The sequence below is a fragment of the Scyliorhinus torazame genome, chromosome 10 (assembly GCF_047496885.1).
Source record: "Scyliorhinus torazame isolate Kashiwa2021f chromosome 10, sScyTor2.1, whole genome shotgun sequence".
Lineage (NCBI taxonomy): Eukaryota > Metazoa > Chordata > Chondrichthyes > Carcharhiniformes > Scyliorhinidae > Scyliorhinus > Scyliorhinus torazame.
In genome coordinates this window covers 94,517,284-94,532,285 of record NC_092716.1, presented here as the reverse complement: position 1 = coordinate 94,532,285, position 15,002 = coordinate 94,517,284, and the positions used below count along the sequence as shown (strand labels likewise).

Genomic DNA, 15,002 nt, shown 5'->3' with positions numbered 1-15,002 from the left:
GGGACAATACCAAAGAGAATTGTCAATGTAAAAGAGAATAATGTCAATGGGGAATAATGGGGACAAATGTATCTAAGGGAGGATGTGAGAAAATTAACAGCTGAAGCAACCTCTTCGTGAAACGAAGACCAAAAGCAGAACTGTTGTCAATGATTTGAGGTGGAGTTTCTTTTTCCAAGCACAAACAGAAGGAAGAGATTGGAGACAAGGGACCAAGAGAAAAAGGAAAACAGGCAAAAATAACGTAAAATTTACATCAGGAAATAAATGATTTAAATCAGGGAATAGGCTTCTGCACTAAAAGCTATGTTGAATTTAATTTCAAGGTTTAATTCCAAAATCTGAAATCACTTCTGTACAATAGCTTATTCAATTATCAAAAACCCACATGATTATTTCTGGAATTTATTCGAATTTCTTTGTGGTTTGCATAACTTCTACATTTCTCACGAGTAATAATAGGCTGTGCACAAATACAGATGTAAGTTCAGCTTTAAGCTGCATGGTTTTCCAGTTGTGGGAGGAGAATTCTGTCAGCCATCCAACTTGTACCTGCTAAAAAACAAAGATCTGTTCCAGCCATAAATAAGTCATTTGATCATTTCCCATCTGATTGTTGAATGGGTCTGATTACCGGTGAGTACAGATAAGTGTGAAATGCGAATGAGTGCCTTTGATGTGTATCGGTGAAAGATAGTCACTTGTATTGAAATAACTCACTCGCCTTTGCAACTGTTCCAGGCAGGTTTTCCTGAATTATGAAACTAACAGGGACACATAGTTCAGGATTTTCCAGCCCATCCCACTGGAGGGATCTTCCAGTCCCACTGAAGGCGACCCGCCCCCCCCCCCCCCCCCCCCCCGCCTTGGGATACCTGGCAGAGGGTGGGTGAGCCAGTACAATTGTTGCCTTTGTTGGGACTGGAAAAGCCCGCTGGTGACCAATGATGAGCAGCCTCCGCCATGGGAAAATCCACCAAGGGCAGAGCTGGGAAATACTGGCCATGGTCTTGGAGAAGGTACAGAGGAGATTTACAAAAATTATACCAAATATGAGGGGTGGTATTCTCCACCCCGCCAGGTGGGAGAGTCGCCGGGGTGCCGCACGAATTGTGCCACGCCGCACCGACCCCTGCACGCGATTCTCCCACCCCCCCAAAACCAGCGGCGTGCGAATCACGCCGGGCCGCTCGGCGCAAACGGTGAGCGGCGATTCTCCGGCCCGCATGGGCCGAGCGTTAACGGTCTGGTCCCGCCAGCGCCGTCCACACCTGGTCGTTTCTGGCAGGTACTCGTCGCAAAGGCTTGGGGGGGCGGTCTGTGTGGGGGGGGGGAGGGGGGTTCCGTTCCCAGGGAGGGGCTCCGGAGTGGCCTGGTACGCGATTGGGACCAACTGATAGGTGGGCCGGCCTCTCTGTCAGCGGGCCTCCTTTCTTCCGCCGGCAGGCTGGATCCATCCGCCATGTTTGAGCGGGGCAGCCTGGGGGAGGACGGCCACTGCGCCTGCGCTAGTTGGCGCCGGCCCAACTGCGCATGCGCGGGACCCAAGGCGCCGGGTCTTTTACGCAGTGCCGGGTCTATGACGCTGCGCCGAGGCCCCGTCCACGTAAATCGCACGACGCTGCTCCTGGCCCCACGGAGGGGGGAGAATAGGGGTCTGGGAACAGGCGCCGACGCCGCAGTAAAACACTCCGGCGTCGGCACTTAGACTCCCGTTGGGAGAATCCCACCTGAGAGATTTCAGTTATTTGGAGGGACTGGAGAAGCTGGGGTTGTTTTCCTTAGAATAGAGAAGCTTGGGAAGAATTATAGAGACATTTATTATTTTTAGTCCGGTTAGAATGTTTGAAAATGAATATTTGTTGCTCTTGTAGAAGGTCTTTTAAAATGCTTTGCTGCTTTTATTCTAGAAATTCAATCCTTAAAAAAACGATGGACGAATACTTATCCAGCTGCATTTTATGATAACAGCTAGCAAGGTGTACAAGTGTTCTGTCTTAGCAGGCATGAATCTTCATGAACATTTTGAAATCAAACTCTCACAGCGCAGTCTGATCTAAATTTAGCTGCTGCCTGTCGGGCTTCTCAAGGCTGCCACAATGGAAACAGGGGCTGCTCGCTTCAGAAGACATTTACTTTGTATGGTATTGCTTGTGGGCCAGGAGGTGCAGGAGTGTTTCCCTCCTAGCCCCTTAAGGAAGTCTTTAGCCTCCTTGCTGCCCCTCGCAGCCTCTTGCTAACCCCTGCTATGATCAGTAACCTTGCTCCACCTCCAAATTCCAGGTCCGCAGCCCACCACAAAATCTGATCTGACCCTCACCTGCCATCCAATGTGTCTTGCCCGGAAACAGTGGGAAACAAGCTGAGAGATGTGGTCAGCCGGGCAGCACCAAGGGACATTGTCATTGTCATGTGCACTTTAATGCCATTGGCAATATATCCTCCCCTGTTCCAAGGAGGCAATTGTGCCTGCAGCAGGTGGCAGACTGCAAACTGGATGTCCTGAGTGCAGTGCAGACTGCTCACACGCTGAGCCCGGCTTATGTTCAGGCCAAATTTCTCGCTGAGCATTCTCAGAGGATACTGCCTCGTGCCGGAGAGCCCTTCTTCCTCTCCTTCTCCTTCCTCTGTCAGCAATTTGTCCTCCTCTGTGCCTCTTTCATTCACCCTGCCATCCTGTAGGTCAAGTGGAATGGAAATTACTGCACCCATGTCTGGAAGTAAGTGTCTTCTGTAGAATCCTTGTAGCCAAGCCAAATTTCTTCATTGTATGCCGCACCACTCGTTGTAGTCTTCAGCAACTTTAGTCGCCTCTGGAATTGACCAAACATTTTCACAATAGCAGCAAAGGCCAAGAGAAGTCAATCAGAAACTAACCTGAATACAGTCAATGATTCTTTTTAAAAACATTGTTGGGGGCCCTCCCCGGGTGGCAAGGTGGCACAGTTGTTAGCACTGCTGCCTCAGAATGCCAGGGACCCAGGTTCAATTCCAACCTTGGGTGACTATGTGTGGAGTTTGCACATTCTCCCCGTGTCTGCGTGGGTTTCCTCCGGGTGCTCCGGTTTCCTCCCACAGTTCACAGATGTGCAGATTAGGTGGGTTGTCCATGCTGAACTGCCCCTTAGTGTCCAAAGATGCATAGGTTAGGTTACTGCATTGCGGAGATGGGGGTGGGGGAGTGGGTGTAGAGAGAGTGACCTTTCCGAGGGTGATTGCAGACTCATTGGGCCGAATGGCCTCCTTCTGCACTGTAGGGATTCTAAGATTTTGTTGTGGAATGCATGTGTAGCTGTGCAGGGTTGAGACAAAGTTAGCTGAAGTATTGCCACCAAATCAGTGTTACACGCTGATTAGCATAACAATCTACTTAATCTGCTTACTTCTGGAGGATGCTTCTCGACTCTCACCATAACCAAGATCATATCTGATGTGGCCCAACACTGTCCATCCATTTGGCAGTCAAACATCCCCCTGGACACTGACTGAATGAGCACTACCCATTAGAATGGTGTGACCATTAGCTTCCTTGATCTGCCTGTAGCTGGTGTTTCCCTCCTAATTTACCATCACTTATAGATTCCACTTCAACCCTCCACTTCCAAAGATGTGAGGAACTTCCTGCTTAGGTCTTTTTCCTCTCAGGTATCATTGTGTAGTTTTCTTCTTCAAGGGGAACTTTGCTTTCTTTTAGAAGGAATGAAAGCTAAACAGGAATTCCTTTTTGGGGGGGGGGGGATCTGTTACAGGGCAAGGACATTTTCATGTTTTTTCAGGGACATAGGACATATAAAAGACAGTATAAAATGTATTCCAACGGCCAATATGCATTTAACCTAACTTCAGGAAAAATATGTCACTCCTCTTATCTTTGGTGACCTGTTGAGTTCATAAAACTTCTTCCTGCATTCATTTATCTTGTAGCAGTTATGGGTGATGCCACACATTCTCCATGTTTTCTTCTTTCAGTGGGCCTGGTCCATGTTTTTGGTTAGCTTCCTTCCCTCAGTGAGTCCCCTTTCCCACCTCAAACTCTGTGGGCGGGATGCTCCGTATCTGAGACTAAGTGTTGACGCCAACTCAGAATTCGTGGACTTGCACAAAAGAAAAACTGGCAGCACACCTGCTCCGATTCCGCTCCTGCTAAGGGACTAGCACCGGTGCCATGTGGAACACAATTGATTTTAATGAGAAGTGGTGTCGGATTTGCCGGTTTCACGATTCACACTCAAAGGCTGACCTGCTTCAGCCGCATATACACACTGCACTCACCACACACACCATCCCGCCCAACAAGATGGCAGCGAGGAGAGCAGCCCCGAGGTTTACCGATACCGAGCTAGAGACCCTCTTGGACGTGGTAGAGGAGCGATGGACCTTGTACCCTGATCCGGGGAGGAGGTTGCCAGCCGTCGCTATTCGCTATGCTGCACAGGTGGCAGAGGCCAAACGCGCTGTGGGCAACCCCGTCCGGACCGGCCAGAAGTGCCGAGAAAAACTGCATAACCTCCTCAGAGAGGCCAGGGCGAGTAGACAGCACTGTGGCCCTGGCAGTAATCCGCGTCCCACACACCAGCCACCTCAGAAGACACCTGCCAACAGGAAGCAGGTCACAGGGCGAGAATCACAGCAGGTTGTCACAACTCCTGTTGTACCATCCGGAGACCCATCTAACCAGAGCGTCAGGGCCCGTAAGGCCAGGAAGTTAGACACTAGTTAAGTTGGCACAGGTGCAGGGCATCTTTAGTTATAGGGGCTAGTTTAGTTATAGGGGCTAGGGCACAAAGCTGTATATATTCGTTCACATTAAACACCTGTTGCCACCATCACAACCTGTCTCAGTGCTCTGTTAATTGAGTGTGAGGGATGAGCTGGCCGGGAAGGGGAGGTGGGGGTGAAGGGGGGGCGATGGGCAGACACTGTGGGTGGCCCCAGCTCTCCACACACACACACCCCGATCATCCCCACCGCCACCACCCCAGAGACCTGATGGGACCATGTGATGGAATGGCCAGCTCGCAGGGATCACTCAGGTGGTCGGTGGAAAGTGCTGCCGTGGACAGGAGTCAGACGTTGTCAAATGATGCGGAACACAAGAGCTCATTGCAAAGCGGATTGTCATCATCCTCCATCCCATGGACCTGAACTGCATCTTCAGGAGGTCAACGCACCGCTCAATCATGCTCCTGATTGCTGCATGGGCATCATTGTCGTGGGTCGCCATGTCGGTCTGTAGCCTCCAGATAGGCGTATCAGCCACAACCGCAGTGCTTAACCCCTGTTACTCAGGAGCCAACCCCCAGCCGGGGGGACGTCTCGAACAAGTCAGGAATCTCTGAGTGTGCCAGGGTGAAGGCATCGTGCACACTGCCTGGGTACTGGGCACAGACCTGTATGATGCACAGCTGAAGGTCACATGTCAGCTGCACTTTCATCGAGTGGAACCCCTTTTGGTTTGTGTAGAGCAGCCTGTTATCCGCAGGTGCCCGTAGGAAGACATGCATCCCGTCGCTCACCAACTGGTCCCCAGGCATCCTGTCGACGCCAGCGAACCCCGCTGCCCGGACATCGTGGTGGGCTCGATCGGCGTTGAAATGGAAATGGAAGTATTGCGCCGCCTGTGCATATAGGACCTCCGTGACGGATGCACCTGTGCACCAAGGTCTGTGAGATCCTGGACAGGTCCCCACTCGGCACCTGGAAGGACCCCGTCGCATAAAAGGTCAGGGCGACCGTCACCTTGACAGCCACTGGGAGCGGGTATCCTCCCCCATACCCCCGCGGTGCCAAGTGTGCCATCATCTGGCAGATCTGTCCCCCTGCTCAGCCGGAGTCTCCGACAGCATGCCCGGTCCGGCAGGTCCTCGAATGACGGGCTCTGCCGATACACACAAGGCCTCATGTGGCACCTCCTTGGCACCTCCTCCTCCTCGGCCTGTTGGGCAGCTCGCTCTCTAACCTTGGCATTTGCCACCTGCCCCTCCACTGCTGTACGCTCCCCTGCTGCAGCTTCCTCCTCCTCGAGCAGCTCCAGCTCGTACAGCCACAGCCCATCCCCCAGAGCTGCAGCGACTAGCAGGAAGGCCACCATTGCTGGTTGTATTCCAATATCCATTGTCTGCAGGGGGTGAAAGGCCAACATGTTAGCTTGTTGCGTACTCCCGTGCCCAACCAGGTCCACCGGGCTTCATGTTGGCCTTGGTTGGCACTGTGGGCTCCGCCCCCGCATATCCTTCGCCTCCCCAATCCCAGCATCCCTAGCCCCATCGGTGGCTGGCACCGTGGGGGCTTCTGACCCTGGTGCCCATCCCTGATGCCGAGGATACCATTGGCTGGCACTGTCCCCACCAGGTGTAGGTACCGCAGTCCCATTGGGCTACTATGAATGTTGCCCTGGTTGGGCCGCCGGCGGGTGGCAGCCGAGTGGGAGGAGAGGGTGGCGGGGGGTGGGGTGCATGCTGGGGAGGGTTGGTGGGCATCCATAAGGTCGGTGTCACTCTGCAGAACCAGGGGTCAGGGTGGGAGGTTGCTGGAATATGCAGCCAGATTGCAGACCGCGGTAATGGTGGTCCGTACCTGGACACTGCTCCAGTCCCGTGGGGAGTCACCCCGCCACTCGGCCTGTTCCCCCCATAACTCCTATGGTCTTGGCAGGGCCCCCTCACCCTCACCCCATGGACCCCCAGCCCGCCAGACCAGTGTCTGGCCCGGCAGCCCGCAGTCACTCCTCTCCGTGTCCTACGTCCTCTTCTCCCCCCCAGTAGCCACCACATTGGCTTCACAATTTTTAAAAGCTCATGTGAACCGCGCCGTCGGGAACTCGCCCATCAGAGGCGGAGCATCGCGGAGGCCCGGGAAAATACCAGGTCGGGCCCACCAATTAAAAGCAAACTGTGTCTACTATGCGTGCATTCCGGAACTCAGTGACGCCGCTGTCGAGGTGACAGAGAATCACGATTTGGCGTCAAATTGGCGCCCGCCGCGATTTTGACTTCAGAACCTATTGTCCACCCAATCGCCTTTCCCCATTTTGCAGTTGGCCAACGGAGAATCCCGCCCAGAATATTTGGGGTTCAGTGAACAATTTTCCGACAACATTATCTGCTTGAAAATCTTCAAAAGGTTCGCTCTGCTATATACACGCAGCAACAGAACTGGTCTCACCTCCCACCAAGAGGTAGACACCATTCGAGGGTGCAAATAATTTGAGGTACCAACAATAAATGCTTGTGGGGAGGCGGTTGTGTCGTGGTATGGTCACTGGACTTGTAATCCCGAGACCCACCACAGCAGAAATTTGAATTTTTGAAATTGAAAAATCTGGAATTAAAAGTCTAATGATGACCATAAAACCATTGATGATTGTCATAAAAATCTATCTGGCTCACTAATGTCCTTTAGGGAAGGAAATCTGCCACCCGTATCTGGTCTGGCCTACATGTGACTCCAGACCCACAGCATTGCGGTTGACTCTTCAATACCCTCTGAAATGGCCAAGACCAAGCACTCAGGCCAAGGCCAATTACGGATGGACAATAAATTCTGGGCCAGCCAGCAGTACCAGTCCCATGAATGAATTTTACAAAATGGAATAGAGGCAGGAATCACCACACTGGTTGGCAGTAGTTATGCCACATTTCCAGTGTCAACTCTGCGGCTGAGGAAAACCTAGCACAAAGGTTAGGGATCCACACTGGGAGAGAAGGAATAAGAGAGCACCTCCAACCATCTTGTGGAACAACAGGAAGAACAGCAGAATGGATTATTATTTAAACGGTAAGATGTTAAAACATGCTGCTGTGCAGAGGGACCTGGGTGTGCTGGTGCACGAGTCGCAAAAAGTTGGTGTGCAGGTGCAACAGGTGATTAAGAAGGCTAATCGGGTTTTGTCTTTCGTTGCTAGAGGGATGGAGTTCAAGACTAGGGAGGTTATGCTGCAATTGTACAGGGTGTTGGTGAGGCCACATCTGGAGTATTGTGTTCAGTTTTGGTCTCCTTACCTGAGAAAGGACATATTGGCACTGGAGGGAGTGCAGAGGAGATTCACTAGGTTGATCCCAGAGTTGAGGGGATTAGATTATGACGAGAGGTTGAGTAGACTGGGACTGTACTCATTGGAGTTTAGAAGGATGCGGGGGGGATCTTATTGAGACATATAAAATTATGAAGGGAATAGATAGGATAGATGCGGGCAGGTTGTTTCCACTGGTCGGGGACAGCAGAACTAGGGGGCATAGCCTCAAAATAAGGGAAAGTAGATTTAGGACGGAGTGTAGGAGGAACTTCTTCACCTAAAGGGTTGTGAATCTCTGGAATTCCTTGCCCAGTGAAGCAGTTGAGGCTCCTTCTTTAAACGTTTTTAAGAAAAAGATAGATACCTTTCTAAAGAATAAAGGGATTCGGGGATATGGTGTACGGGCCGGAGAGTGGAGCTAAGTCCACAAAGATCAGCCATGATCTCATTAAATGGCGGAGCAGGCTCGAGGGGCCAGATGGTCTACTCCTGTTCCTAGTTCTTATGTTCTTAACAGCATTGGTAGCATTCCATTGGCAGGCCGCTGGTTGTAATTGCAGAGCCAATATTTTCTTCCGGGTAACAATGGCTTTTAAATACAGAAAGGAAAGCCTCCAACCTCCACAGCTTTTGAAGATCAAAGTTGAAAAATAGGAAAAAGAGAAAATGAATTTTGAAACCCCGGAAAACACTTTGATTTAAAAATAAATAAATTTAGAGTACCCAATTCATTTTTTTCCAATTAAGGGGCAATTTAGCGTGGCCAATTGACCTACCCTGCACATCTTTGGGTTGTGGGGGCGAAGCCCACGCAAATACGGGGAGAATGTGCAAACTCCACACGGACAGTGTCCCAGAGCTGGGATCGAACCTGGGACCTCAGCGCCGTGAGGCAGCAATGCTAACCACTGTGCCACCATGCTGCCCCGGAAAACACTTTGATGCCACTTGGCTACTCAACGTGATTCATGCAATGGTAGTGTTATAACCTCCATGGATGTCACAGTATTAGGCCTATCAGATTTCCGTGACCTCCACAGAATATGAACTTCCCCGGTAACAGGGGAGGGGGGTGGGGGTTTCCCCTTTAATAAGGTGAGACCTCACCAGTATATAAACCCTGGCCTGTGAGCAGATTGGGGAGAGAGATCCTTCAGCGAGTGGCAGTTATTGTACATCGAAATAAGCCCAGTCTCTGATTTCTACCTGCTTGTCTATGCGTGTTACTTTGGCAGATTCTACAGGTAGGAGCTTGTTCTCTTAAACTATGCTTACATTTGAAGTGCGATTTGGAAATGTACAATTTTGAGGTCTGTGAATGCTGAAAAAAATACAAGCTTATTTCTGCCAGCTCTTTCAGCCTCATTGTGGTTTGAAGCATTTCCACACTTGTGTTCGGTGGTCCCAAAACCAGGAACTAATACTTCCTACAGAAGGCATTATGGCTCTGTTGACATGCAATAAAAACATGGGCAATTGCCTAATGTTGACTGAAAGCAGCATTGCAGTGGAAGTGCAATACATTTCACATATTGAGCTGCCTCACAAGATTATGACATCCAGGATAAACTGATGGGAATTTAACCTTCATACAGAGGCACACACTATGGAGTAAAGCAGACATTAAAGAGACAGAGGAAATATTTTTTCTATTTGTTGGATTTTTGTTAAACAGAGTGAAGCATGATTGCCCATAACAAATAAATAACCTCCTATTTCATGCAGGAGCAGCACAAGCTGGCTGGTTAGTTACAGTGTGGCTAACTTACCCTTACAATATACCTCGAACCCACAATTTCAGAAGAGCAACAGCTATTTCATCATAAGGACATTTTACATTTCGCACATTAGGTGCTCTATTTCCAATCCAGGGTCGGAAGCCTGATGCCCAGATCATTTCCTGGTTCCAACCCCCTGCTGGCAGGCTGCTATTTTGACGCGCAAAGCCTCGAATTGGACCAGAGATATGCTTGGTGCCGGTTAGTGGCGTCTGGCACTGCCTGAAGACAGGGACTGACTCTGGAGAGTGATTTGCAAAGGCAGATGGCAATCATGACTGGGCTTGACATTATCTTGTAGAGTGCTGCAGGCAAGTGAGCAACTAAGAGGACCAGCAGCATCCTGGTGTGAACAGGTCCTCAAATCCTCAACCATCCAGTACTTAATGCATTCTGCTCAATCTGTCACTAAGTAAGTATCACATTTTGATGTATTTCCTTTTATTTTCAAGACCTCAAATCAGCAGTAATGATAACTAATGGCTCCCCGTTTCTGTGTTCCCAACTGCTCTGCACTAACATTATTTTTACTCATTTACGGGATACGGGTTTTGCTGGCGAGGCCTGCATTTATTGCCCATCCCTAGTTGCCCTTGAGACGGTGATAGTGAGCCACCGTCTTGAACCCCTGCAGTCTCCAATGTGTAGACAGACCCACAATGCTGAAGGAGTCCCAGGATTTTGACCCAGCGACAGTGAAAGAAGGGTAATATATTGACAAGTAAGGATGGTGAGTGTCTTGGAGGGGAATTTCCAAATGGTGGGGTTTCCAGGTATCTGTTGCCCTTGTCCTTCTAGATCGTAGTGGTTGTGAGTTTTGAAGGTACTGCCGAAGGAGCCTTGATGAGTTCCTGCAGTGCATCTTGTAGATGGTACACATTGCTGCCACTGATCATTGGTGCTGAAGGGATTGAATGTTTATGGAAGGAATACTAATGAAGCAAGGGGCTTCCCTGGAACTATCCCTAGCAGTGAGGCACTGTCGGGCTGTACCGACAAGCCTTCCATAATTACACCCGGGAGTCTTTCTCCTCAAACTTGAGGAGACAAAGGGTGGGATTTTCCATTCCTCGATGCAGATTTCGTAATCGGCGATCGGGAGGAGAATCCCTTTTTACGATGAAATTGGTTTTTTGGATGCTCCGCCCCCTCCAAAACGGCATCATTGAGGAGCGCAGCGCACGCCGTTGGGATGGCCTCAGGACGTGACCTGAAGGCCTTCCCCCGATGGGCCAAGTTCCCGACAGTGCGGTTGACTCATGGTCCCAGCCGTGCGGGAACGTGGCGTGGTGGCTGCGGCCTGTGTCCAGCGCCGCCACTGTCGGGCACGAGCCGTGCTGCTTGCCGGGGGTGCTTCGGCGAGGGTTGGGGGTACTGGTGGTGGGGTGGCCTGGGGTTGGCGAGGGGGTACTGGCAGGTCGGGTCCGCGCACGGCCGGCACCACGTTGTACGGCCCGGCCGCTGCAGGCCCTCGCCATGCGCATGTGTGGGCAGAGACCCGGCAATTCTCCGGCCGTTTATATCGGGAAGGCCGTGCATTTTACATGGCGTGGCTGCTAGCCCCTCACCCGTAGGAGGATCGGTGCTGGGGCCTCACCGATTTTCCCCACAGAAAACGCCAGGGATCCTCTGGACATAGCCCCAAAACCGGAAAATCCAGCCCAAAATATCCCATGAAAAGAATGATCTCAGAATGCCCATTGTGCATTCCCACTCTTCTCATTGAGACTTATTCCACACACCCACCTCCCCAGCAATGGCACTGCTCATGTTCATCATGATCAGAGCAAAGGAGACCATAAAACGTAGACTTCTAGTATAAGCGTTTAACTTTAAAAAAAGGAAGAAGGTTATTCTTTACACAGCCCGAGTGTCACAAACCAACACAGCATATTTCTTAACTGGAAGGAGCATGCTGAGGAGCAATTTTCATTAAAGACAGATGGAAGCCTTGCCGTTCTTAAGGATAAAAGCTCACAGTTACGCACAATTGTTAAATCATTCCTGTCAGAATGAAAAATACCAACACAGAATCAGGAAGGAATTAGAATGACAGGGGATAGAGCCCTGATTATACAATGAACTGCAGTCTGGTATTCCAAATTATTGTCTTCCATGGAGTTCACAAAAAACCATCTTCTACCTTCATCAAACCCCATGTGTCTCTGATGTACCCTACACCCCCCATCCCCTTTCAGGACCCCTATCATTCACCTCTCCAAACTTTATGAGGCCCCTTCGTGCCCCCGTTTCATTCCCCCACCTCTTTCATGGGCATGGCCCCCCTCAGGCCCCGACCCTTGGCAGTGCCACCCTGGCACCCTTGCACTGACACCTGGCCACCCTGGCAGTGCCCCTTCCAGCCAGGCATTGCCAGTCTGGCACCTTGTCAGTGCCAGGGTGGCGGTGCCAAGGTGTTCGGATGCTGGGGGAAAGTCAGGGTGCCACTCTGCCCAGTCGCTGCCCACCCAGAGGTCTCCAATGGCCTGGGAGACCCCCCCAGGTGCGATGACATCTGTTCCACATTGTGTGGACCAGTACTAAGTGGAGGAGCCCGGTCAAGGCCTTTGTGGGGAGGCCATTATTTCCCAGGAGCCGGGAGAATCCAGTGCATGCATATTAATATGAGCTCATTGAAATATGCTGATCTGGATCTCACCTAGTGGCCGCCAGGGGGGCGCAACATACCATCCTGGAGTCTCTCTAGTGGCCAGAAAACGTCAGACCATTCCCCTCATAATTGAATCCTCTATAACTATTGTACTTCTACTCCTTTTGCTCCTGCTTGTGCAGCAGTGCCAAACGTTGTGCTACATGTGGTGATATGCATCACTGTAAATACACAAAGGGTTAATGTACATACACTACACCTTTTTTTTAAAACATTTTTTTATCATAGACTTTACAGTGCAGAAGGAGGCCATTCGGCCCATCGAGTCTGCACCGGCTCTTTGAAAGAGCACCCCACCAAGCTCACACCTCCACCCTATCCCCACAACCCAGTAACCCCACCCAACACTAAGGGCAATTTTGGACACTAAGGGCAATTTATCATGGCCAATCCACCTAACCTGCACATCTTTGGACTGTGGGAGGAAACCGGAGCACCCGGAGGAAACCCACGCACACACGGGGAGAACGTGCAGGCTCCGCACAGACAGTGACCCAAGCCGGGAATCGAACCTGGGTTCTGAATCGAACCTAGCTAGACACTAGAGGGAGCACCAGAAACATGACACACAGAGATTCAGCCAATAGGCCAGTAAGATAGGACACGACCAATGGGCATTCAAGACACACACAGAGGTGACACCACCACAGGAGGGCATTACACCAACCCCTATATAAGGACACAGCCCACATGATCTTTCTCTTTCCAGTGGAGACACTTAGTGAGTACAGACACAGAGTTGATTGAACATCACACCCACCACGTGGATTGTAGCAGACTGGTTAGTTAGTCTGAGTAGCTATAGCAGGATTAACAGGAGAGTCGAATCCAAGTAGGAGAATTGTTAATAGTTTAATAAATGTGTTAAACCTATCTCCAAGTCTGAACCTTCCTTTGTCAGAGTGTACATCAAGGAAGCAGCTTATGCTATGTCAAGAGCATAACAAAACACTACAAATGTGACTGCTGCTATTATCTGCTGAGGGGCCATTCCCCTCAAAAGTATCCAAAGTGTTATATCTGTTTTGCAGGAGAATAGCTGCAGGAGATTTCTGCACTGCTGGCCTAGTCCTATTGCTCTACCTGGTGGTCACCCATTCCCTTACTGCCTGCGGAGTCTGAGCCTGCTGTGCAAACATCTCTCTATATAGATGGAGAACATGGGACAGCACGGTGGCACAGTGGTTAACACTGCTGCCTCAGTGCCAGGGATCCGGGTTCATTTCTGGCTTTGGGTAGCTGTCTGTGTGGAGTTTGCAACATCTCCCTATCTGCGTGGGTTTCCTCCAGGTGCTCCAGTTTCCTTCCACAGTCGCAAGTTGTGCAGATTAGGTTCATTAGCCACACTAAAATTGCCCCATAATGTCCAAAGATGTGTAGGTTAGGTGGGGTTGCAGGGATAGGGTGGGGGATTGGGCCTCGGTAGGCTGGTGGTGCTGGTTAGCGTATATGCCCCGAACTGGGATGACGCTTAGTTTGTGAAGAAAATGTTGGTTGCCATTCCGGACTTGGATACTCACCAGCTGATATTGGGCGGGTTGTTTTTTTTGTGGTAGGGAAGGCACTGCTGGCTGGGGTGAGGAAGGCAGGGGATTCAGAAATTGTGATATCTAGCCATCTTCCACACTGGGTGGATGTGGTTTTGGAGATGGGGCCAGCCCAGAGGCCGGCGTGGAGGCTAGATGTGGGTTTGTTGCCGGTCCTGAATTTGTGTACTAGAACATAGAACATAGAACAATACAGCGCAGTACAGGCCCTTCGGCCCACAATGTTGCACCGAAACAAAAGCCATCTAACCTACACTATGCCATTATCATCCATATGTTTATCCAATAATATGGGGAAGATGTACTAAAATGGGGAAGGTGATTGAGGAGTACGTGGGTTCTTAACTGAATGGAGAGGTTTCGTCGTCGGTGGTCTGGGAGGCAACGCCCCTACTACAGGCTGTAGTGAGGGGCTAAATCATTTCATTCAAGGTGAAGGTGGTGGGGAGGCGTGGGAGGAGCAGCAGCGGCTGATAGAGGAGAGTTTGGAGGTAGATGGGAGATATGCGAAGGACCCGGTGCCAGGACCTTTAGTGAGGAGGAAGGAGTTACGGGCGAAGTTTAATCTTCAATCCACCGGCAGGGCAGTTCAGCAGCTGAGGTGAGTTGTTTATGAGTATGGAGCGAAGGCCAGCTGATTGCTGGCGGGCCAGGTCTGTCGTCAGTCGGCAATGAGAGAGATTGTGCTGATTAGAGATGGGACAGGCGGGCTGGTAGTGGCACCAGAACAGGTGAATAAGGCATTTGAAGACTTTTATAGGGACCTGTACAAGTCAGAGCCATTGGAGAATACGTCGGATACTGGGGGAACCAATGGGGGTGGATGAAGTACAGGCAGTGATAGGGAAGATGCAGTCGGGTAAGGTGCTGGGGCCGGATGGTTTCCCGGTGGAATTTATAGAAAATTTAAGGATACGTTGGCACCGCTGACGGTAAAAATGTTTGAGAATGCGATGGTTAGGGAGGATTGTCGGAGATGATGGGCAGGCATC

At 50.7% G+C, this 15,002-nt stretch overlaps 1 long non-coding RNA gene across 1 annotated transcript in view; it reads left to right on the top strand.

The window, feature by feature from the left end:
* The first annotated feature begins 10,043 nt into the window (after positions 1–10,043).
* Positions 10,044–15,002, top strand: part of LOC140384846 (uncharacterized) — a 409,015-nt gene continuing 404,056 nt past the window's right edge. Inside the window, exon 1 of the long non-coding RNA XR_011933169.1 lies at positions 10,044–10,204. This is a non-coding gene — a long non-coding RNA (uncharacterized lncRNA). The remainder of the gene's footprint in view (positions 10,205–15,002) is intronic.